This window comes from Mustelus asterias, chromosome 19 (assembly GCF_964213995.1).
Source record: "Mustelus asterias chromosome 19, sMusAst1.hap1.1, whole genome shotgun sequence".
NCBI classification, from domain to species: Eukaryota; Metazoa; Chordata; class Chondrichthyes; order Carcharhiniformes; family Triakidae; genus Mustelus; species Mustelus asterias.
Window position 1 is genome coordinate 7218562 of NC_135819.1, and position 24504 is coordinate 7243065.

Genomic DNA, 24504 nt, shown 5'->3' on the forward strand with positions numbered 1-24504 from the left:
CACAAGATCTAACTTGTGCACCTGCCTCTGTTCTTGCTAGGCAGTGGCACTTACACTGTTTTCTGACAGCCTGTGCTATAATTCTCCTCACACTGAGGTTAAATCTGGTTTGAAATATTACATTTCAATTTGCACCTTACTGTAAAATTCTGCCAAACCTTTCCCAAACATGGGTGTCCCATATCAACTGGTCAGCATAAGTCATCCCATCTTATTCTACAGAAACACAGAATTGTTATGGTGTAGAAGGAGGCCATTTGGCCCATCATGTCTGCACTGGCTCTCCAAATGAGCATCATGACTGCAAACCTTCCTCCAGCCTGAAAAATATCCATTGCCCATCACTCCCTGCTTTCTATTATTCAGCCCATTTTGCATCTATATTGCTACTGCCCCTTTTATTCCATGAGCTATAACTTTTCTCACAAGTCTGTTGTGTGGCACTGTGTCGAATGCCTTCTGAAAGCCCAAATACACCATATCAACAGCATTACCCTCATCAACCCTTTCTGTTATCTCATCAAAAATCTCCAGCAAGTAAATTAAACACAATTTCCCCTTTAGAAATCCATTCTGGCCCTTCCCAATCAACCCACGTTTTTCCATGTGACTACTAATTCTACCCAAAAGAATTGTTTCTAGGTCCTTTCATTCATTCAGACATCGGGTAATCGATCAGTAAAGAAATCTCTCAGTACCCCAACTGTGAAAATCTTCAGTAAAGGATAGTTTGCAGCAACTCACCGAAGCTTCTTGAGGCAGCACTTACCAAACCTGTGACCCACACCATCCAGATGGGCAACAGCAGCAGAAGCATGGGAAACCCATCTCCTCCATATTCTCCTCCAAGTACCAACTCACACAACATTCCAACTTCTCATGAGCAGCTAGAGGTGGGCCAATAACATTGGCATTACCTACAGCTCAAACATCCATTTTAAAAGATGGTATTGCAGACTTAGTCATATCTTGGACAAGTCATGCTATCAATGAAGAGGTGCTGGTAAAAGCTGAGACCAATTCTGATGACCAAGATCAGAAAGAGAGATTAGAGAGAGACAGTTGAAATTTCTTAGGCATGTCATGAATGCGAAAGTCTGATGCGGATGGGAAAGATTGATGGTAAAAGAAATCGAGGTAAGCAAAGAACGTTCATTTTCAACAGCTTCACAAACTAGGTGCATGAGCCACCAACGAAGATGATCCATGCATGCCATTAGAGCAACATTAATTCTCTTTGGGCATCGTACCTAAGGAGCGAGAGAGGTACAGACTGAGGCCATCTTCAAGAATCCTGCAAATATTCCTCTGAAAGATATGTTTGACTAATATGTAATAGGGGGCCTCTGTGACCAGATTTCTCCTAATCCAGAGGACCATGTCTGGGAAATGTCACAGAGAAAGATCATTTTTCCAGAGATCTTCTCCTGTGGAGTCAGGGTCCTGTTCTCCAGTCCTTCAAGGTAAGAGTAAGAGGAAAAAATAGGATTCCCAGTAAGTGTAACACTGGAGTTAGGATTCCCAGTAAGTGTAACACTGGAGTTAGGATTCCCAGTAAGTGTAACACTGGAGTTAGGATTCCCAGTAAGTGTAACACTGGAGTTAGGATTCCCAGTAAGTGTAACACTGGAGTTAGGATTCCCAGTAAGTGTCACACTGGAGTTAGGATTCCCAGTAAGTGTAACACTGGAGTTAGGATTCCCAGTAAGTGTAACACTGGAGTTAGGATTCCCAGTAAGTGTAACACTGGAGTTAGGATTCCCAGTAAGTGTCACACTGGAGTTAGGATTCCCAGTAAGTGTAACACTGGAGTTAGGATTCCCAGTAAGTGTAACACTGGAGTTAGGATTCCCAGTAAGTGTCACACTGGAGTTAGGATTCCCAGTAAGTGTAACACTGGAGTTAGGATTCCAGTAAGTGCAGCACTGGAGTTAGGATTCCCAGTAAGTGTAACACTGGAGTTAGGATTCCCAGTAAGTGTAACACTGGAGTTAGGATTCCTAGTAAGTGTAACACTGGAGTTAGGATTCCCAGTAAGTGTAACACTGGAGTTAGGATTCCCAGTAAGTGTCACACTGGAGTTAGGATTCCCAGTAAGTGTAACACTGGAGTTAGGATTCCAGTAAGTGCAGCACTGGAGTTAGGATTCCCAGTAAGTGGAGCACTGGAGTTAGGATTCCCAGTAAGTGTAGCACTGGAGTTAGGATTCCCAGTAAGTGTAACACTGGAGTTAGGATTCCCAGTAAGTGTAACACTGGAGTTAGGATTCCCAGTAAGTGTCACACTGGAGTTAGGATTCCCAGTAAGTGTAACACTGGAGTTAGGATTCCAGTAAGTGCAGCACTGGAGTTAGGATTCCCAGTAAGTGGAGCACTGGAGTTAGGATTCCCAGTAAGTGTAGCACTGGAGTTAGGATTCCCAGTAAGTGTAACACTGGAGTTAGGATCCCCAGTAAGTGTAACACTGGAGTTAGGATCCCCAGTAAGTGTAACACTGGAGTTAGGATTCCCAGTAAGTGTAACACTGGAGTTAGGATTCCCAGTAAGTGTAACACTGGAGTTAGGATTCCCGGTAATGTAACACTGGAGTTAGGATTCCCAGTAAGTGTAACACTGGAGTTAGGATTCCCAGTAAGTGTAACACTGGAGTTAGGATTCCCGGTAATGTAACACTGGAGTTAGGATTCCCAGTAAGTGTAACACTGGAGTTAGGATTCCCAGTAAGTGTAACACTGGAGTTAGGATTCCCGGTAATGTAACACTGGAGTTAGGATCCCCAGTAAGTGTAGCACTGGAGTTAGGATTTCCAGTAAGTGTCACACTGGAGTTAGGATTCCCAGTAAGTGTAACACTGGAGTTAGGATTCCCAGTAAGTGTAACACTGGAGTTAGGATCCCCAGTAAGTGTAACACTGGAGTTAGGGTCCCCAGTAAGTGTAACACTGGAGTTAGGATTCCCAGTAAGTGTAACACTGGAGTTAGGATTCCCAGTAAGTGTCACACTGGAGTTAGGATTCCCAGTAAGTGTAACACTGGAGTTAGGATCCCCAGTAAGTGTAACACTGGAGTTAGGATTCCCAGTAAGTGTAGCACTGGAGTTAGGATTCCCAGTAAGTGTCACACTGGAGTTAGGATTCCCAGTAAGTGTCACACTGGAGTTAGGATTCCCAGTAAGTGTAACACTGGAGTTAGGATTCCCAGTAAGTGTCACACTGGAGTTAGGATTCCCAGTAAGTGTAACACTGGAGTTAGGATTCCCAGTAAGTGTAACACTGGAGTTAGGATTCCCAGTAAGTGTCACACTGGAGTTAGGATTCCCAGTAAGTGTAACACTGGAGTTAGGATCCCCAGTAAGTGTAGCACTGGAGTTAGGATTTCCAGTAAGTGTCACACTGGAGTTAGGATTCCCAGTAAGTGTAACACTGGAGTTAGGATTCCCAGTAAGTGTAACACTGGAGTTAGGATTCCCAGTAAGTGTAACACTGGAGTTAGGATTCCCAGTAAGTGTAACACTGGAGTTAGGATTCCCAGTAAGTGTAGCACTGGAGTTAGGATTCCCAGTAAGTGTCACACTGGAGTTAGGATTCCCAGTAAGTGTAACACTGGAGTTAGGATTCCCAGTAAGTGTAACACTGGAGTTAGGATTCCCGGTAAGCGGAGCACTGGAGTTAGGATTCCCAGTAAGTGTCACACTGGAGTTAGGATTCCCAGTAAGTGTAACACTGGAGTTAGGATTCCCAGTAAGTGTAGCACTGGAGTTAGGATTCCCAGTAAGTGTCACACTGGAGTTAGGATTCCCAGTAAGTGTAACACTGGAGTTAGGATTTCCAGTAAGTGTCACACTGGAGTTAGGATTCCCAGTAAGTGTAACACTGGAGTTAGGATTCCCAGTAAGTGTAACACTGGAGTTAGGATTCCCAGTAAGTGTAACACTGGAGTTAGGATTCCCAGTAAGTGTAACACTGGAGTTAGGATTCCCAGTAAGTGTAGCACTGGAGTTAGGATTTCCAGTAAGTGTCACACTGGAGTTAGGATTCCCAGTAAGTGTAACACTGGAGTTAGGATTCCCAGTAAGTGTAGCACTGGAGTTAGGATTCCCAGTAAGTGTCACACTGGAGTTAGGATTCCCAGTAAGTGTAACACTGGAGTTAGGATTCCCAGTAAGTGTAACACTGGAGTTAGGATTCCCGGTAAGCGGAGCACTGGAGTTAGGATTCCCAGTAAGTGTAACACTGGAGTTAGGATTCCCAGTAAGTGTAACACTGGAGTTAGGATTCCCAGTAAGTGTCACACTGGAGTTAGGATTCCCAGTAAGTGTAACACTGGAGTTAGGATCCCCAGTAAGTGTAACACTGGAGTTAGGATTCCCAGTAAGTGTAGCACTGGAGTTAGGATTCCCAGTAAGTGTCACACTGGAGTTAGGATTCCCAGTAAGTGTCACACTGGAGTTAGGATTCCCAGTAAGTGTAACACTGGAGTTAGGATTCCCAGTAAGTGTCACACTGGAGTTAGGATTCCCAGTAAGTGTAACACTGGAGTTAGGATTCCCAGTAAGTGTAACACTGGAGTTAGGATTCCCAGTAAGTGTCACACTGGAGTTAGGATTCCCAGTAAGTGTAACACTGGAGTTAGGATCCCCAGTAAGTGTAACACTGGAGTTAGGATTCCCAGTAAGTGTAACACTGGAGTTAGGATTCCCAGTAAGTGTCACACTGGAGTTAGGATTCCCAGTAAGTGTCACACTGGAGTTAGGATTCCCAGTAAGTGTAACACTGGAGTTAGGATTCCCAGTAAGTGTAACACTGGAGTTAGGATTCCCAGTAAGTGTCACACTGGAGTTAGGATTCCCAGTAAGTGTAACACTGGAGTTAGGATTCCCAGTAAGTGTAACACTGGAGTTAGGATCCCCAGTAAGTGTAACACTGGAGTTAAGATTCCCAGTAAGCGTCACACTGGAGTTCGGATTCCCAGTAAATATAACACTGGGGTTGAAGTATCTCCCTCTGTGAGTTTGTGCAGCATCTCCATTATCATCTGTCAATCGGACTGTCCCATCACCAATGTGAAAAGCTTGAGCAGAGCCAATAAGGATTACACTCATCTTGACACTAATTGCTGTGATTACACTGTGTGTATTACACTGTGGTTTACACTCTCCTTGACACTCTAATTGCTGTGATTACACTCTGTGTATTACACTGTGGATTACACTCTCCTTGACTCTAATTGCTGTGATTACACTGTGTGTATTACACTATGGATTACACTCTCCTTGACACTAATTGCTCTGATTACACTGTGTGTATTACACTGTGGATTACACTCTCCTTGACACTAATTGCTGTGATTACACTGTGTGTATTACACTATGGATTACACTCTCCTTGACACTAATTGCTCTGATTACACTGTGTGTATTACACTGTGGATTACACTCTCCTTGACACTAATTGCTGTGATTACACTGTGTGTATTACACTGTGGATTACACTCTCCTTGACTCTAATTGCTCTGATTACACTGTGTGTATTACACTATGGATTACACTCTCCTTGACACTAATTGCTCTGATTACACTGTGTGTATTACACTGTGGATTACACTCTCCTTGACACTAATTGCTGTGATTACACTCTGTGTGTATTACACTATGGATTACACTCTTCTTGACACTAATTGCTGTGATTACACTGTGTGTATTACACTGTGGATTACACTCTCCTTGACACTAATTGCTGTGATTACACTGTGTGTATTACACTGTGGATTACACTCTCCTTGACACTAATTGCTGTGATTACACTGTGTGTATTACACTATGGATTACACGCTCCTTGACACGCTACTTGCTGAGTATTCTCATTGTTCGAACTTTCCTCAATTCCTGCTTTTGTCCGCACTGCTACAGAACTGTGTAAGTATAAACTTTCGCCCTTAACTTTCAATAGTGTTCAGTTGGAATGATTGAGGCTGTGTGAGGCTGTTTGTGAGCAGTGAATGCAGCCTTTACTGTTCCTTCCCATTTACTCTTATTCCTCAACTAAATCTCTTTTTATTGAAATTGCAGCTCAGATAAGACAAGGTGATTGGAAGCTCCACAGAGCCCTGCTTTCTTTCAGCTCTTCATTTTAAACGGTGTCCCTGATCACTTTACCTTCACCATCTTTAGCTCAGTGGTGGTCTGGGTAAACCTCCACCCCATGCCCTAATCACACTGGTTCCATGGGATGGATCTCTCTGTTTTTTGGTTTGGGTCAATACAGGATAGGATTGAACTGGGTTTTGTACCATCCTCAGCCAGAGCCACACTCCAGCTCCAGTCAGCATTAACTGGATGTCAGTGGTTAGGTCGCTGCTCCTTCGGCTGGCATGAGCAACACGCTGATATATTCCTCCAGCAGGGTGGAGATGGGTTGTTCTCCAGCCAGTATGTGGATGTGTCTTGGACACTCACTGTCCTGTGATCCTCTCGGCTGGAACACAGCAGCTTTGAGGCTGCTCCAGAACTGAATTGCAGAAGGGGTGACTCACACACGGCTAGAATGACATGTTCAGCCCACACTTCCTGACACTAAATTATTCCAAGCTTTCAAACAGACCAGCTGAGATTGTCTTCAGGTTTCAGATTTCCTGGGAAAGGAGCTGCAGTAATGTGTGTGAATTGATTGTAGCTTGTTCTGCAGCATTTAATCTTCACTGAGTTGTGGGGGAAGGGAGGATAGAGTTTCATGGTGATAAATTGGCACTGGGACATACTGGAAAATAGAATGATGGTGAGGTAAGCTCTTCATACACATGGAGACAGCATGTTTCCAGCATTGGCAGAAATGTGCGGGTCATTATTAACGGATTTGCAGCCAGGAACCACTGAGGGACTGTTAGAGAATATTAGCAAAAGGGTGGGATTAGAAGCAAGGAGCAGAGGGAGCAATAATAAAACTGAAACTACACACTGCCAAATATCGTAATGTTTAACATTGCTGGACATGCTTCCAGACATACCTCTGAGTGGCAGCAATCCCGCAGCCATGTCCTACTCCTTACAGTGTGTACAGGGTGGCACGGTGGCACAGTGGTTCGCGCTGCTGCCTCACAACGCCAGGGACCCGGGTTCAATTGCGGCCTCGGGTGACTGTGTGGAGTCTGCACGTGCTCCCCGTGTCTGCGTGGGTTTCCTCCGGGTGCTCCGGTTTCCTCCCACAGTCGGAAAGACGTGCTGGTCAGGTGGATTGGCCGTGCTAAATTCTCCCTCAGTGTAATCCAAACAGGGGGTAATCCAAACAGGGGGCCGGAGTGTGGCGACGAGGGGATTTTCACAGTAACTTCATTGCAGTGTTAATGTAAGCCTTACCTGTGACACTAAACTTAAACTTCCTCTTGAGGTTTTCCTCTGCCACCCTGCACAGTCTGGTGAAGACAGGTGGTCTGGAGAGAATGATATGAGTATGCTGGACTAGTTTAAATATGGCGCCACGACCTTCAAACCTGACAGCAGGTGGACAAATAATTGGCTGGCCCGCCAGATGCCTTGGAGGGGAACACGATTTGTATAATTAATGAGGTTCCAAGCGCAATATCTGGTCAGCGAGACAGGCACCGTTGGAGCTTTACGCCACTGCACTTAGTCTCAAAACACGAGAATTCCACCCACTGTCTTACTGCCAACATTACCATTACTTATAGACAAAGGTCACACACACAGGCACACACACTATGTGGATCAGATTTCTCCGATGAAGTGCCAATCCAGGAATGATAACAACAGATTAGAAAATGCCGAACAAGCATAGTTGATTGGTCAGTAATTGGAGAGAGAAATTCTTTCAGTTGTATATCTTTTGTTGTATACTGATCCTGCCGGTCTCCATTCCAATCATTCAGCTGCCACTCGTTTCTTCAGATGATGAAGATTCTGATGAATATTTCCAGCGTTTTTATTTCAGATATCATTTTGAAATCTAAAATCATATTGTAGCTGACATGCTCTGACCTCTGCTGGTTTTGATTTGAATCCAAGCTGTTAGGATTGATGCAGAATCGGATGACACCTGTGGACAGGCGACAGGATGCTTTCGCCCCAAACTGGAGCCCAAGGCAAGCAGACACAGAAGTGAGTTGTTGAAGCTGGAGACCCCCTGCCTCTGCAATGGAAGTCTGCAGGTAGAATTTTCTCCCATCTTCTGAAGCCTATTCCCCACCAAGGGTTGGGAGAACTCTTTCAAAGGGGCCCAAGCTCTGTAGCAGAGTGCTTGCAGGCTTTTGAGAATATTATCCACTGTAAAATGTGGCAGAGGCTAGTGGCCACGTTCACACTTACTGACCTTTAAATAAAATGGCAGAGTCATCAGGAGTATAGAAACACAGAGGGACCTAGGTGTGCAAGTCCACAAATCCTTGAAGGTGGCAACACAGGTGGAGAAGGTGGTGAAGAAGGCATATGGTATGCTTGCCTTTATAGGACGGGGTATAGAGTATAAAAGCTGGAGTTTGATGATGCAGCTGTATAGAACGCTGGTTAGGCCACATTTGGAGTACTGCGTCCAGTTCTGGTCGCCACACTACCAGAAGGACGTGGAGGCGTTAGAGAGAGTGCAGAGAAGGTTTACCAGGATGTTGCCTGGTATGGAGGGTCTTAGCTATGAGGAGAGATTGGGTAAACTGGGGTTGTTCTCCCTGGAAAGACGGAGAATGAGGGGAGAGCTAATAGAGGTGTACAAGATTATGAAAGAGATAGTTAGGGTGAACGGTGGGAAGCTTTTTCCCAGATCAGAAGTGACGTTCACAAGGGGTCACGGGCTCAAGGTGAGAGGGGCAAAGTATAACTCAGATATTAGAGGGATGTTTTTTACACAGAGGGTGGTGGGGGCCTGGAATGCGCTGCCAAGTAGGGTGGTGGAGGCAGGCACGCTGACATCGTTTAAGACTTACCTGGATAGTCACATGAGCAGCCTGGGAATGGAGGGATACAAACGATTGGTCTAGTTGGACCAAGGAGCGGCACAGGTTTGGAGGGCCGAAGGGCCTGTTTCCTGTGCTGTACTGTTCTTTGTTCTTTGCTCACACTGACAGGGTACATCTTCGAACTGACCGCACTCGGGTAACCACTCTGAACCCAGCTGCCAGTGTTTGCCCAGCACTGAGAAGGTAAATGCCAATTTCACAACACAATGCAGTTTTCTGACCCATTTGTGTCTATTTTTGTTTTAGCTTGGAGTAGAATTTACATTGCTAGTTCTAGAGCACTGAGGTTTAATGACCAATTGGATTATATTGTGCAGAGAGATTGAAATGTGGGCGGCACGGTAGCACAGTGGTTAGCACTGCTGCTTCACAGCTCCAGAGACCTGGGTTCGATTCCCGGCTTGGGTCACTGTCTGTGTGGAGTTTGCACATTCTCCTCGTGTCTGCGTGGGTTTCCTCCGGGTGCTCCGGTTTCCTCCCACAGTCCAAAGATGTGCGGGTTAGGTTGATTGGCCAAGGTTAAAAATTGCCCCTTAGAGTCCTGAGTTGCGGAGGTTAGAGGGATTAGCGGGTAAATATGTGGGGGTAGGGCCTGGGTGGGATTGCGGTCGGTGCAGACTCGATGGGCCAAATGGCCTCTTTCTGCACTGTAGGATTTCTATGAACACCATTCTATGAAAGGTTATTTGCACCAGGTTTCTGGTCAAGAGCAGTTTACAGACACAACCTAGCTCAGGAGACAGAGCAGACAACGTAGAGAGCAGCACGGTAGGGGCCATGTCCCAACTAAACATTTCCAACTTTTCGATGGAAGGCAGCAGTTAGTGTGTGAGAAATGTTGGCAGGAATTTTCCGGCCATTCACGACCTCCCACTCCATCCCCCAATCCTGCTCTGCCATTCAATAGGATCTTGGCTGAATTTTCCGGCTGTTCGCTCCCTCCCTGACTGCAAGCGAGGAAAATGTCCGTTCACTGCAGCGGGACCAGAGGATCCCGCTGGTGTGAATGGCCAGAAAACTCATCCTTTTTCTAAAGTATAATAATACCATAAGACCATCAGAATTAGGTACAGGAGTAGGCCATTCGGTCCCTCAAGCCTGCTCCGCCATTCAAGAGGATCATGGCTGATCCAGCATTCCTCTCGTCCACTTTCCTGACCTTTCTCCGTAATCCTCGATTCCCTTACTGATCAGAAATCTATCTCAGCTTTAAATATACATAATGGGCCGGATTCTCCAACCCCGCTGCGGTGAATAGTGGGGCTTAAACAGCTGGAGAATTCCGGCTCCAATTCCTAAAAGCAAAATACTGCAGAGGCTGAAATAAAGATAGAGAGTGCTGGAAAACCTCAGCAGGCCAGCCAGCATCAGTGGAGAGAGAAACAGAGCCAATGCTTCAAGTCCAATACAACTCTGCTTTGGAACTGGTTTACTCCTGTTCCTATATGGGTTTTTAGGATTGATATTAACATGGAAGAGAAGGTGCATCACTTTACATTGCCTCTGCTGTAATATAACCAGTTTTATAAACCATATGAAAAATATCCTACCGATAATGTTGGGTAGGGTCCTCTCCTATAGGCCAGTATCTTCAGACCTTGAATGGATAAATCATGCTGCAACTTCCTAGCTTCTTCGTTGCAGTGAATACGATTCAGGTGTGTCGGGTGGCAGCGCCCATTCGAGGTGTATCTGGCCTGTTGGTGCATGTACAAACACAGCAGTGTTTTGTCTGTGAAAGATTCCACCCCCTCAGAGCTGGAACAGGTACAGAACTGAGCATCTCCAACATAAACACACAGAGAACATGGCTGAGTGTCTGCTGTGACAATATAATCACCCCTCCTGTCCCAGGATAAAAGTTCCGTTTTTTTTTAATAACATAAATGCAAAGAATCTCAGCCTTTAACTGATCAAGGAAGCTGGAATGTTGAAAATCAGCAAGTCCAGCAGGAAACATTGATGTGGGAGGAAAGATTAGCCAGGAAAAGCCCGCAAACAAGAGGAATTACTGACGGATAAGTGGATATGAATTCAAACTCCCAGTGTGAGAGGGGAGGGGTTACTCCCGCCACCTGCACATTGTTCACTGATGTACGAACCATTTTATGGTAGTACTCAGCTGAGGGCTAAAGTACACCATGAAGTACACAGGCCAGAGAGATCTCAGCTTCCATCACCAGTCTATGCTAATCCCATCCACAGATGCTGCACTTGGTCAGATTGTCACTTGGTTAGGAAGAGCAGAAACTGAATTGTCATTCCTGATCACCCATCCAGTTACTGCCGAGTGTAGTAGCATTTGACATATTTATTAAAAATAGTCTCTGTCTGAGGTACTGAGAATACTGTCTCTGTGATGTACCAGAGCACTGTCTGTGTGAGGGTACTGTATATGTGAGTTACTGAGGTACTGTCTGTGTGAGGTACCAGAGTACTGTCTGTGTGAGGGTACTGTATATGTGAGTTACTGAGGTACTGTCTGTGTGAGGTACCAGAGTACTGTCTGTGTGAGGTATTTAGGTATTGTCTGCACCTCTGCAAGGAACAGAAGGAGGAAAGTTGAGAAATAAACAGTAAGTTGTAGCAAGGTAGTTTTATTCTGCGCTATGAACTGTTGTGCATTTTCCACACTCCACAAGGCATTGAGTGGCTAAGTCTTGTTCCTGATCTGTATATTCCTTATCAGCTGCCTCCTACTCCATTTTGACTCTATCTTATCATGGGTCATCGCAGAGTCTAGTGACGACATCAGTCTCCATCAGTTAGTGAATCACACTCTGTACACAGACGAGTTCTCTGAATGCTCCGACAGTCCACATCACAGCCTCGAGCTGATGCAGAATAGAAACTGTGTCGACATATGACAACGTGAAATCTAGTACACACTCAAAATCCAGCCGACACCAAGGTGCTTCTAACTTACATTGATTGATGTGCCCAGCCCAGTGACCTTAGTGAGGCAGCAGTCAGCAGGCTCGGTGTGGACCAGAACATCAGAAGTTCTCTTACAGCCAAAGGAAGCTCATGCCAAGGTTACATCAAAATTAATGCAATAATTCACTGTATGTCACCCTGTATCAGTGAGATTCCTTGCGTTATTTATAGCAAAACTGTATATCATTGCTATCTGCTTTTGTTAATGAATTTACTAGCATGGCCGTGCTACACTGACTATCGGCCGGGATTCTTCCAAGATAAATCGAAAAACGGGAGTATTTCCTGCCTGTTTTTTGGACATACTTACCAGAATGAATCTCCAACAAGTTGTGCCTCAGCGTGATTCCCTCGGGTAAGTGGTGCATGGGGCCTATTCCCTCCCGAGAGGCTGGCAGCATAGCGCTGAACAAGCCACAGCACATGCGCTGGTCTGTCAATGCGGAGATGGACGCATGCACAGTGGCCCCCCCATTGCCGTTCTCCCGATCACTGGTCTTTCAGAGGCCTACCAGACCTCCCCGGGCCAGCCCCGATATACCCCCACCCCCTCCCAGGCCAGCCCTGACCCCACCCTAAAATTGCCAGCCCTGACCCTCCCCACCCTGCATTGCCAGCCCTGACCCCCCCAATCCCGATGGCCAGCCCCGACCCCCCTCACCCAGATGGCCAGCCCCAACCCCCTCCCACCCCGATGGCCAGCCCCAACTACCCCCACCCGGATGGCCAGCCCCGGCCCCCACCCAGTTGCCCAGTGGGCAGTGCCAGGGTGCCAGGCTGGCACTGCCAGGCTGCCTCTGACCTCTTGGGGGGCCTCAATGGCCTCTGTCCCCACCAGTGACATGAGGATGCCTGTTCCCCATTAGTGGGTAGCCCTCGTAAACCCCACTGGAGGGAACCACTCGCTGCGGGGTGGGGAGACGGTCACCGGTACAGAGAATACTGTCCTGGGCCCGCTAATCATATTGAAATTCAGCACTTGAGTGAGAGTTTAATTCGCAGGATTTCAGTTGCGAGCCCAGGACTAAACCCAATGCTTTACTGAACCCAAAAGGACAGTCATGCTTTGCCACATGAGGAGATCATTTTGCTGACTTACACAGACCTATATTGATGTCATTGCGTTTTATAAAGTGCCTACACTAAAGCTTTTAGATCTTAAATTGCATATTCTAAATTTCACACTATTCTCCGTACGTTGGCATCAAGAATGATGGTAGAATGCAGGCCAACAATTTACAATGCCAGATTGTGTCCAGTGAGATTGCTTTGATCATTGTGTGTTTGAATGCTCTGTATGAAATGTGACTGCATGAGATATTGGAACATATGAAACGGACACTCTCCACTATTCCTTTGGATGACTCGCAACCGCAGATAGGATGAGCACATTGAAATATTTGATCTGAGTGATTTCTGCAAAGTTGGATTTGTTCCAATATACAAAATATCAGTAAATCAAGCAGTGTGCAGAGAGAGATAGTGAGATGCTAAGCGGCACTGAACAAGCTGAAGCCTGTAATATCCCCCGATGTACATGGCTCCTTCATGCTAATTGATATCACTGACAACCAGTGAGAAATTCAAAGTACTGAGAAGATTCTGCATAATTAGGGCGGCACGGTGGTTAGCACTGCTGCCTCACAGCGCCAGGGACCCGGGTTCAATTCCTGCCTTGGGTTACTGGTTGTGTGGAGTCTGCACGTTCTCCCCGTGTCTGCGTGGGTTTCCTCCGGGTGCTCCGGTTTCCTCCCACACTCCGAAGAAGTGCAGGTTAAGTGGATTGGCCATGCTAAATTGCCCCTTCGTGTCAGGGGGATTAGCAGGGTAAATATATGGGGTCACGGGGATAGGGCCTGGGTGGGATTGTGGTCGATGCAGGCTCGATGGGCTGAATGGCCTCTATCTGAACTGTGGGGATTCTTGGTCCTGCTGTTGTGTGTTTGGTAATGGAATAGTCAGGCTGTATTACCCGGCACTACTTACAGCAACAGCACGATCCACTTCATGAGACGTAGCCACTAAATCTGGAACAAGTGAGTCATTACTACAAATGGTGATGAGAAAAGCAGATTTACTGCTCTAACAGCGATAACACGTTAGGAATGTCAAATTCTAAACTCATACACACAAAATGAAACTGTTGTGTCTCTGAGATCACAAATGTATAAAAACAGTGAGGCACATTCCTGACTGTTATAAACCAATTACTTTGCATTGTGAATATTAAAGTAACAACCCTTGAATCGAACACGACAACTTATATTTAATCTAACAAAATATCCAAAGGTCCCACCTTACAAAGGAATAGTGGAGAGTGTCCGTTTCATATGTTCCAATATCTCATGCAGTCACATTTCATACAGAGCATTCAAACACACAATGATCAAAGCAATCTCACTGGACACAATCTGGCATTGTAAATTGTTGGCCTGCATTCTACCATCATTCTTGATGTCAACGTACGGAGAATAGTGTGAAATTTAGAATATGCAATTTAAGATCTAAAAGCTTTAGTGTAGGCACTTTATAAAACGCAATGACATCAATATAGGTCTGTGTAAGTCAGCAAAATGATCTCCCCATGTGGCAAAGCATGACTGTCCTTTTGGGTTCAGTAAAGCATTGGGTTTAGTCCTGGGCTCGCAACTGAAATCCTGCGAATTAAACTCTCACTCAAGTGTAACACAGTTGCATCAAGAAAGCCCACCACTGCTCTCAGGACCACGAGAGTTGGCAATCAATGGGGCCACCCACATGCTGACAACAACTTAAATAAACCCAGTAATAAATAAACTGGGTTTGATCATTTCATTATTATAACAAGGTTGAGTGCCTCAGATTTAACCTTTTTTTTGCAGTTTCACTCTGTCTGGGACACAGAAAACACAACAACCGGAGGGGGTGAGGATTGCTTTCATGGGAAAAGTGCTTTTACAACACTGCTTGTGGGTTCATTCCGTGAGTACATTCTGCAACTCTCTCGTTTCCTTCTCTATGAGCGGTATGCCTTGTCTGTATAGCGCGCAAGAAACAATACTTTTCACTGTATGTTAATACATGTCACAATAATAAATCAAATCAAGTTCAAATCAAATCAGAAGGAATTGGAGTACCTCCTCCCTGCCCACCAAGCTTCTCTTCCTACCCTCAGATCCCCAATTGGGATAAACAACCATTTGCCCCCTCCCGCAACGATCCTGCCCTTCCCACTCTACCATGTTACCACTAACCCAGAAAAAGGTTTTCGTCTTGTTCTGGGCTGTAGTGTCCTCCCTACCTGAAAAGGATACAAGTCTTATTGATCAGATTGGCTTCTGGACAGGAACTTGCTTGATAAAAGGCATGCTGTGTTGTCAAAACTGTACAGCATCGAGTGGACTTCTCTTCCTCACTCATAAACACATCTCCAGTAAATACCTGGGTCCTTGTTCCAGCAGATCAACCTTGAATTTACTCCAAGGATTGTGGGCTGTGTCATTGCATTCTGTTCTGGACAAGTGAAATAGTCCCTTTTGAACCCTAAAAATAGTTCTTGTCCATTTGTCTTTTTTTCAGTTGCCTGACTATTTAATATTCTCTGTCACTTTTTTTACTGTTTCTTATACCTGATCCTTCCTTTATTCCAAGGTTCGATCTGGTTTCCAACCTTTCCTCAGTCTCCAATGGAGTATTTAATTCCTATAGCACCATTCACGACCATAGGATGAGCCAAAGCATTTTACAGCCAGTTAATCATCTCTGAACTGTGGTAATGTACGAAATATGGCAGCTAACTTGCACATAACAAGATCCCAAAAACAGTGTTGTGTCAACATACAAACGTAAGAAATAGGAACAGGACTAAACCCCACAGCACCCTGAGCCTTACCTCCACTTTCCCACTCACTCCCATATCCCTGAAACCCAAAGTCCGTCTATCCCAGCCTCAAGTGTTTTCAATGCTGGAGCATCCACATCTCCAGGTAGAAAATTGCAAAATTTCAGGACCTGTTGAGTAAAGAAATATTTACTCCTCTTAGCCCTGAATGATCCATCCCTTATCCCCTGATTCTAGATTCCTAACAAGAGCAAACATCCTCTCAGCATCTTCCCTGTCAAATCCCGCAGTTATATGGTCGTTGGATATAACTGAGCAGCTTGCTAGGCCATTTAAGAGTCAACCACATGGCTATGGGGTCTGGAATCACATGTAAGCAGGTTTCCTTCCCGAAAGGACATGAGTGACCAGATGGGTTTTTATGACAGCCGTTAAACTTTTAATTCCAGATGTTTTATTGAATTTAAATTGCACCTTCTGCTGTGGTGGGATTCCAACCCAGGTACCCAGAACATTACCCTGGGTCTCTGGATTTCTGGTCCAGTGCTGTTGCCTCCCATGTTTCAATAAGGTCACCTCTCAATCTTCTAAAGTCCGATGAGTGTAGGCTCAACTCGCTCAACCTTTGCTCATAAGACAGACTCCTTCATCCCAGGTCAAGTGCCCAGATCATCTGTTTTTGGTGTCAGTTGAGGGAGGAATGTTAGCCGGAATGCTGGAGAGAGCTTGCCTGTTGCTCAAGTAATACTGTGAGATCTTTTCTCTCTATCTGAGATTTGTTTTTACTTTGTTTAAATATTACATTATATTTAATATGACATAAAGACAGCATCACCAACAGACATTCTGTCAGCACTGTTTGGGAGAATAAGTTCTGCACAGAAAAGTAGATCCTAAAGATGGTGATTGGCTGGACCTGGAGACTGAGGACATCACTCTTCCATTGTCACAAAGTGATCCACAAAAGCACATGGTTTCTGCTTTCTAAAATGTGGATTATCTGCTGTCATTGTTTTCACCATCGCAGCAAGTGGAAGTGTGTGGTCTATTTGTTGTTATTGACTTGTAGGTTTAGACATTAATGTTAGTTAAGTAATATTCGTGCCACACAAGTACCAGACAATGACTATCTCCAACAAGAGAGGATCTAACCATCGCCCCTTGGCATTCAATGGCATTACCATCGCTGAATCTCCCACTATCAATATCCTGGGGATTAGCATTGACCAGAAACTGAACTGAACTAGCAATATAAATATTGTGGCTACCAGGGCAGGCTAGGAATCCTGGGATGAGTAACTCATCTCCTGACTCTCCAAAGCCTGTCCACCATCTACAAGGCACAAGTCAGGAGTATGATGGAATACTCTCCATTGCCTGGATGGGTGCAGCTCCAACAACACTCAGGAAACTTGACATCATCCAGGACAAAGCAGCCCCGCTTGATTGGTGTCCCATCCACAAACATTCACTCCCTCCACCACTGACGCACAGCGAGGGCCGTGTGTACCATCTACAAGATGCACTGCAGGAGCTCACCAAGGTTCCTTAGGCAGCACCTTCCAAACCCATGACCACTACTATCTACAAGGACAGGAGCAGCAGATACCTGGGACACCACCACCTGGTGGTTCCCCTCCAAATCACTCTCCATCCTGATTTTGAAATATATTGTTGTTCCTTCACTGTCGCTGGGCCAATGTCCAGGAACTCCGTCCCTAACAGCACTGTGGGTGTACCTACAGCACATGCATACAGCGGTTCAAGAAGGCAGCTCACCACCACTTTCTCAAGAGCAATTAAAGATGGACAATAAATGCTGGCCAACCAGTGAAGCCACATCCTGTGAATGAATGCAAAAAAATTATTATCTTACAACAATGAATACACTTCAAAAATCCATCATTAGAAAGTAATGAGTTTAGGTAAAGCACTAAGAAAGGCACCTTTTTCCCTCAAAAGTAAAATAGTTCAGATGCTTGGGATCTAAAATAAAAACAGAAAGTGCTGGAAAAATCCCAGCGGGTCTGGCAGCAGGGAGTCCAATATGACTCTTCTTTGGAACTGAAGAGGAGAAATGTATGTCAGCTGTAACTCACTAAGTTGGAATGAACACGCACCAAACTCCAGCAAACCAGCCTGATCCCACCCTGGGTCAGAGCAGTCTGGCTAAAAGCATTCCTTTAACCTCGGACAACTCTGAAGGAACTTAGTGTTGGCCTGGTGTCACATGTAAGAGTGACAGAGTAAGGGCCCTTCGCTGAACTGATTTAGTTGTGTTTTTGCAACAATATGACCGTTTTCATGCTATTTCTAATCTGGTGTCAGATTTATTGAATGTTACAAAGAACAAAGAACAGTACAGCACAGGAAACAGGCCCTTCGGCCCTCCAAGCCTGTGCCGCTCCTTGGTCCAACTAGACCAATCGTTTGTATCCCTCCATTCCCAGGCTGCTCATGTGACTATCCAGGTAAGTCTTAAACGATGTCAGCGTGCCTGCCTCCACCACCCTACTTGGCAGCGCATTCCAGGCCCCCACCACCCTCTGTGTAAAAAACATCCCTCTAATGTCTGAGTTATACTTCGCCCCTCTCATCTTGAGCCCGTGACCCCTTGTGAACGTCACTTCTGATCTGGGAAAAAGCTTCCCACCGTTCACCCTATCTATCCCCTTCATAATCTTGTACACCTCTATTAGATCTCCCCTCATTCTCCGTCTTTCCAGGGATAACAACCCCAGTTTACCCAATCTCTCCTCATAGCTAAGACCCTCCATACCAGGCAACATCTTGGTAAACCTTCTCTGCACTCTCTCTAACGCCTCCACGTCCTTCTGGTAGTGCGGCGACCAGAACTGGACGCAGTACTCCAAATGTGGCCTAACCAGCGTTCTATACAGCTGCATCATCAGACTCCAGCTTTTATACTCTATACCCCGTCCTATAAAGGCAAGCATACCACATGCCTTCTTCACCACCTTCTCCACCTGTGTTGCCACCTTCAAGGATTTGTGGACTTGCACACCTAGGTCCCTCTGTGTTTCTATACTCCTGATGACTCTGCCATTTATTGTATAACTCCTCTCTACATTATTTCTTCCAAAATGCATCACTTCGCATTTATCCGGATTAAACTCCATCTGCCACCTCTCCGCCCAATTTTCCAGCCTATCTATATCCCGCTGTATTGCCCGACAATGCTCTTCGCTATCCGCAAGTTACATGCTATGATGGGCCCAGTAAGAAGTGTCACAATACCAGGTTAAAGTTTGGAATCACGAGCTTTCGGAGCGCTGCCCCTTCATCAGGTTGGACTTTAACCTGGTGTTGTGACACTTCTCACTGTGCCCACCCCAGTCCAAAGCTGGCATCTCCACATCATGTTATGATGGGACTTTGAGCTCACAGTATCTGGGTTGTTAGTTGAGTAGCATAACCATACGAAACAGGCTCACTGAGCAGTATGCTCCTGCTCCCGCTGCTTATGAGGCCACCGCACTGTGCTGGGTTCTTGTGTCTGAATGTTTGATCTTGTGAGGTGGAAAATTGTTTCCAGATCCCTTACTCACACTGCTCTACTTCCTGCTCAAAGTGGGAATTTCATTAGAATTACAATATTTCCCACTTATGTTTTTCTTGTTAGTCTGAGCTTCACTGATTGGACAATGCATCTTGTCTATCATCCCTGATAATTCATTTCCACACCAAACCCACCTTTGTGAGAGTGAGAGGATTGTAATCTCACTTGGTGATGTGGTCTCAGAACCAATTTAAATCGATTTCCACCTCAAATCATTTGTTAGCTCTCCTCAGGGTGTTGACTCTTACAGGGGTTCTGGTTACCTCCCAGTGCCTTGGCCAGGTTGCCATCCTTCATGTATGAGCACAGACGGTAAGGTTTCGCTATTCAAATGTTGCTGAGAATTGCAGCTGATCCCATTCCCAACATACAGCCACTGGCGTGCACTGTCCAGCCAGTATCACTGGGCTACACTCCAGTGAGGAAATCCAGGATGGTTGGTTTCTGAGTAAGCAAAATGCTTCCTCATCCAAAGAACTCAATCAATCTCTGTAATGGAGAGGCTACAGCTGACAATGAGGGAATGACTCTCAAATTCTGAATGGGACCCTGCTCCCCAGACCTAGAATATCTGATGCTAAAATGCCGCCCCTACTACCATCCGCAGGAGTTCACCTCCGTTATTCTGACGGCAGTTTACATCCCACCCCATGCGGACGTGAAGATTGCGCTGGAAAAAATATTCACCACTACGAATAGCCTTGAGACATAACATCCCGAGGCCTTGTTCATCGTGGCTGGGGACTTCAATCAGGCCAAGCTCAAGAGCGTCCTACCAAGTTACCACCAATACGTCTCCTGCTCCACCAGAGGCCCAAACATCCTAGACCACTGCTACACAAATATCAAACATGTCTACTGCTCCATCGCCTGCCCACACTTTGGCAAATCAGACCACAAGACTATGCTCCTGCTCCCGGCTTACAGGCAAAAACTGAAGCGGGAGAATCCATCAAAGAGAGTCAAGCAAAGTTGATCTGAGGAATTGGATGATCTCCTATGGGGCTGCTTGGAGTCAGTGGACTGGTCAGTATTTAAAAACTCTGCCACCAGCCTGAACGAGTACACCACTACAGTAACTGACTTCATCAGTAAGTGTGTAGAAGACTGTGTGCCAAAGAAGCAAATCCGTGTGTTCTCCAACCGGAAACCATGGATGAACAGGGATATCCGCTGCTTGCTGAAGTCCAGGTCTGAGGCATTCAAGTCAGGCGACACTGACCTATACAAGAAAGATGTGGAGATGCTGGTGTTGGACTGGGGTAAACACAGTAAGAAGTCTCACAACACCAGGTTAAAGTCCAACAGGTTTATTTGGTAGCAAAAGCCACTAGCTTTCGGAGCGCGCGCTGCTCCTTCATCAGGTGAGTGGGATTTCAGTTCACAAACAGGGCATATAAAGACACAAACTCAATTTACAGAATAATGGTTGGAATGCGAGCTTTTGGAATTTTACAACTCATCCGCTTCATCCTGGACCACAATGTCTTCACCTTCAACAACCAGTTCTTCATCCAGACACACGGAACAGCTATGGGGACCAAATTCGCACCTCAATATGCCAACATCTTCATGCACAGGTTCGAACAAGACTTCTTCACCGCACAGGACCTTCAACCGATGCTATACACTAGATACATCAATGACATTTTCTTCCTTTGGACTCATGGTGAACACTCACTGAAACAACTCTATGATGACATCAACAAGTTCCATCCCACCATCAGACTCACCATGGACTACTCTCCGGAATCGATTGCATTCTTGGACACACGCATCTCCATCAAGGACGGTCACCTCAGCACTTCACTGTACCGCAAGCCCACGGATAACCTCACGATGCTCCACTTCTCCAGTTTCCACCCTAAACACGTTAAAGAAGCCATCCCCTACGGACATGCCCTCCGTATACACAGGATCTGCTCGGATGAGGAGGATCGCAACAGACACCTCCAGACGCTGAAAGATGCCCTCATAAGAACAGGATATGGCACTCGACTCATCGATCGACAGTTCCGATGCGCCACAGTGAAAAACCGCACCGACCTCCTCAGATGACAAACATGGGACGCGGCAGACAGAGTACCCTTCGTCATCCAGTACTTCCCCGGAGCGGAGAAGCTATGGCATCTCCTCCGGAGCCTTCAACATGTCATTGATGAAGACGAACACCTTGCCAAGGCCATCCCCACACCCCCATTTCTTGCCTTAAACAACCGCACAACCTCAAACAGACCATTGTCCGCAGCAAACTACCCAGCCTTCAGGAGAACAGTGACCACGACACCACACAACCCTGCCACAGCAACCTCTGCAAGACGTGCCGGATCATCGACACGGATGCCATCATCTCACGTGAGAACACCATCCACCAGGTACACGGTACATACACAAGCAACTCGGCCAACGTTGTCTACCTGATACGCTGCAGGAAAGGATGTCCCGAGGCATGGTACATTGGGGAGACCATGCAGACGCTACAACAACGGATGAATGAAAACCGCTCGACAATCACCAGGCAAGAGTGTTCTCTTCCTGTTGGGGAACACTTCAGCGGTCATGGGCATTCGGCCTTTGATCCTCGGGTAAGTGTTCTCCAAGGCGGCCTTCACGATACACGACAACGCAGAGTCGCTGAGCAGAGACTGATAGCCAAGTTCCGCACACATGAGGACGGCCTCAACCGGGATCTTGGGTTCGTGTCACACTATCTGTAGCCCCCACGACTTGCCTGGGCTTGCAAAATCTCACTATCTGTCCTGTCTGGAGACAATACACATCTCTTTAACCTGTGCTTAACCCTCTCTCATTGTCTGTACCTTTAAGACTTGATTACCTGTAAAGACTCGCATTCCAACCATTATTTTGTAAATTGAGTTTGTGTCTTTATATACCCTGTTTGTGAACAGAACTCCCACTCGCCTAATGAAGGAGCAGCGCTCCGAAAGCTAGTGGCTTTTGCTACCAAATAAACCGGTTGGATTTAACCTGGTGTTGTGAGACTTATTACTGCCTATACAAGAAAGCCAAATACGATCTAAGGAGATCCATCAATGATGCCAAAAGACGGTACCAGACCAAGCTAGAGTCCCAGACTAGCCGCACCGACCCCCGCCGACTATGTCAAGGTCTGCAAGACATAACAGGCTATAAGATGAAGGCATGTAAAATCGCCGGCTCCAACACACCTCGCCTCCCTGATGAGCTCAATGCATTCCATGCCCGTTTTGAGCAAGAGGTCAGCGAGAGCATGCCCTCCGCCCTGGAAGCCCTGGATGAACCTTTATCTGAGGTCACCATTAGAGATGTCAGAACAGCTTTCTCGAAGGTCAACCCACGGAAAGCGACTGGCCTGAATGGGGTACCCAGACGTGCACTCGGATCCTGCGTGGATCAGCTGGCGGGGACATTCGCAGACATCTTCAACCTCTTTTTACAACAATCTGAGGCCCCTATCTGCTTCAAGAAGACGACCATCATCCCAGTATCTAGGAAAAACCAAGCAGCGTGCCTTAATGACTATCGGCCAGTGGCTCTGACATCCATCATTATGAAGTGCTTCGAAAGGTTAGTCATGGCACAAATCAATTCCAGCCTCCCGGACTACCTGGATCCACTACAGTTCCTCCACCGCCGCAACTGGTCCACAGCACACGCCATTTCCCTGGCCTTGCATTCAACCCTGGAACACCTAGATAACAAAGACACCTATGTCAGACTCCTATGTCAGCCTTCAACATCATTATTCCCACAAAACTCATCTCCAAACTCCATGGCCTGGACCTCTGCTCCTCCCTCTGCGACTGGATCCTGAACTTCCTAACTCTCAGACCACAATCATTAAGGATTGGCAACAACACCTCCTCCACAATCATCCTCAACACCGGTGCCCCATAAGACTGTTCTCAGCCCCCTACTATACTCCTTATACACCTATGACTGTGCGGCCAAATTCCCCTCCAATGTGATTTTCAAGTTTGCTGACGACACCACCGTAGTGGGTCGGATCTCAAACAATGACGAGACAGAGTACAGGAATGAGATAGAGAATCTGGTGAACTGGTGCGGCAACAATAATCTCTCCCTCAATGTCAACAAAACGAAGGAGATTGTCATTGACTTCAGGAAGCATAAAGGAGAACATGTCCCTGTCTACATCAATGGGGCCAAAGTAGAAAGGGTCGAGAACTTCAAGTTTTTAGGTATCCAGATCACCAAAAACCTGTCCTGGTCCCTCCACGCCGACACTATAGTTCCGAAAGCCCACCAACGCCTCTACTTTCTCAGAAGACTAAGGAAATTTGGCATGTCAGCTATGACTTTCACCAATTTTTACAGATGCACCATAGAAAGCATTCTTTCTCGTTGTATCACAGCTTGGTATTGAAGAAGGGAAAGGGTTAATGTATTTTGTACCTAAAAAGTTGAACTTTGTACTTAGAATGTATCACCAAAATAACCCTTCATTGTGGCTAATCTCCCCTTGTTTAGACTACTCCTGACATTAATACAAGTTATTCATTCTTTACCCTCTTATTCTTATAACGATAGACAGTCAGTGTGAATGTTAATTGTAAAGTTTTACCTTTTCTACAAGCTTGTGTGTCGTTTGAGGAAAGAAAGCAATTACATGAGGTGGAGTGCGATACGGCCGTTTGATAGGAAGACTCCCCGCTGGGACTCCCCGCTGGGACTCCCCGCTGGGACTCCCCGCTGGGACTCCCCGCTGGGACAGCTGCAATTGCGCCGGTAACTTCAAAGGGGAAACTGCAGAAGAGCAGGAAACCGGAGTTTGTTTCGTGACCAGCAGTTGTGAATTGTACTTTTGAGTCGTGACTGGTCTGGAGTTTGCTTCGTGACTAGTATTGGGAGCCATGCGGTATATATATCCCCACTTTTCTATGTTCAGGGAGAACTATGACTTCCGCTTTCAGGGGTCAGGTTCTCCCGCAAGCTTGTGAGAATAAAGCCTTTCAGTATTGTGACTCAGACTAGTCTCAGAGGTATTTTTTACCTACAACAGTATGGCTCCTGCTCTGCCCAAGACCACAAGAAACTACAAAAGGTCGTGAATGTAGCCCAATCCATCACGCAAACCAGCCTCCCACCCATTGACTCTGTCTACACTTCCCACTGCCTTGGCAAAGCAGCCAGCATAATTAAGGACCCCACGCACCCCGGTCATTCTCTCTTTCAGCTTCTTCCTTC

At 46.1% G+C, this 24504-nt stretch overlaps 1 protein-coding gene across 2 annotated transcripts in view; it reads right to left on the reverse strand.

Annotated features, from left to right (window-relative positions):
* LOC144507725 (sphingosine 1-phosphate receptor 2-like) overlaps positions 1–24504 on the reverse strand; it is a 261605-nt gene that overhangs the window by 80322 nt on the left and 156779 nt on the right. Inside the window, exon 1 of one of the 2 annotated variants that reach the window (XM_078234972.1) lies at positions 10510–10594. The exons of the other annotated variant lie outside the window; for it this stretch is intronic. The gene's annotated coding sequence lies outside the window, so the exon portion shown is untranslated. Of the gene's footprint in view, positions 1–10509; positions 10595–24504 lie in introns of those variants that run through there. 2 annotated transcript variants of the gene reach the window in all.